Source organism: Physeter macrocephalus, chromosome 14, assembly GCF_002837175.3.
Source record: "Physeter macrocephalus isolate SW-GA chromosome 14, ASM283717v5, whole genome shotgun sequence".
Classification (NCBI taxonomy): domain Eukaryota; kingdom Metazoa; phylum Chordata; class Mammalia; order Artiodactyla; family Physeteridae; genus Physeter; species Physeter macrocephalus.
The window spans coordinates 118,508,232-118,510,146 of NC_041227.1; positions in this window are offsets into that span (position 1 = coordinate 118,508,232).

The following is a 1,915-nucleotide window of genomic DNA, read 5'->3' on the forward strand; positions in this document are numbered from 1 at the left end:
GCTGTGGGAATTAGAAAGCTGGTCTTTTCTGCATTTGAATATTTCCCACACGGTGCCCATGATTCTTTTCCTTATTCTCTACATTCTTTGGGCTATTGGACTATTGGACCATTGAACTATTTTGACAAGTTAAGTTTATAAGAAGGCCAGAGTTGACATGATAGTAAAATTTCTTCAACTCAAAACACTATGCTTATTTGATATACTCACCAGTCACTCTCATTGTACTGTTGATTCCTTTCCTTGTTGGCTGAAGTGATGAGAGATATAGGATCTCCATACTCATGGAGCTATCAGTCACCCTGGGAGGGCTAAAAGGACATGCCTAAAAGATAAAAGTGTGATCTCGTCAATTCCTTAGGTTTACTTAGCAGCTTTCTTCTCCGGTGTATTAGGAATTGTGTAGATAGGTTCCATTAAAACACTGCAAGTAAAATCCTACAGGAGGCTACCCTAAAGTATGTCATATTTATAGTAGCCTCTTCCTGGAGCTAGCCTGTTTACCTTTTGTTCAGTTCCATAATGGTTTATTACTTTTCCCAACAGGCAGTTGCTAACATTAAAAGAGCGATTTTAATAAGCTGACAATCTTGATTCTACCCTACCAATCCAACCTACTTTATTTACCTTTTCTCTTGTAATGGCAGCATAGCAAAGCAGTCCCCTCCCCTCAGAACTCACAAAAGTGGTAAGCAGTTTTTTCAAAGGCAGCCCCTCAAGAGAGAAACACCAAGGTTAGCACATCATGGAGCTGAGCAGAGATGTGTAAGGACCAATGGCTTCCTGGCCTATCAGCCTTGAATAAAACCTGACATGATGTACTCACTTCTAAAGAGCAATGTGTGTATCTGCAGGAGGGCTGGTCTGTAGTGAAAGCACAGAAAAGGTGAGGAGGGGTCAACATGGGCAGTGCCCAGCCTCACATTGCCCGAGACTAGAGATGGCACCTTAGGCAGCTTAACTGAAGAGTCAGGCCCACCAGCCAGGCTGTGCCTGTTGAGAAGATGGATGCATCCAGCTACCTCAGGCCTTCCCGTTACATTCTGGATTCAGCTGATTCCTTTTCTAATTCTGTTCTCACCTAGTAGCCTTCGATTGTGTGATCGTGCTTTAGTGGGCCACGGAGGCCCGTCTCCACAGAAGGTAATTCTCTGATTGTGTAGACACGGATGCCCTGTGTGTAGAACAGATGTATTTCTCATTGTCCAGTAATAATTTGGCATTCTGATTTTTGATCCATCCTGTGATATTGATAGAGTGAGACCGCCACCGCAGGGAGACCTGAGTCCTCTCCTGGTGAGAAAGAACATGATTTCTGAGCCTAGGAGGCTGGGGCCTAGCATGGGGTCAGCTTGCTAGTCATTGCCTGTTGCCCAGACTGTACCCTCTCCATCTCCAGGTGGCATATGGCCTTTTGCTTTTCTAGAATTTCTGTAAAGTCCCCTTTTTATTGTTTTTAACTTCTGTGTAGTTAGGAGTCCTAACCGTTATTTCCTCTCCCCACTTATATGACAAGCTTTGTGAGGACAGGGGCAATGTTCTTCCTATGGTAGACCATAATGGTGTTCAACGGAAGAGAGATGAGGCGTATGTCAATTCCATAGTGAGGAATAATGCAACCGAATATTTATTTGAAGTAGCATAGAGTCCAGCAATAGACCCATGTGTTCTTAAGACTTTTGAAATGTCACGTTTTAGTATTCCAATCAGTGGAAGAAAATGAATAAATGGTGATACAATGGCTGCCTAACTCTTTCGGGGCTAAATAGTAGAAGATCCCCATGTTTATCTTAAATAAACATTTGCATAAATGTGAAAAAAGACCACATAAAGGTATTAGAAGAGAATAAAAACAATATTTTTATAATCTTATGGTGGGAAGCAGCCTTCAGAGCCTGATGCCACAAGCAGAGCC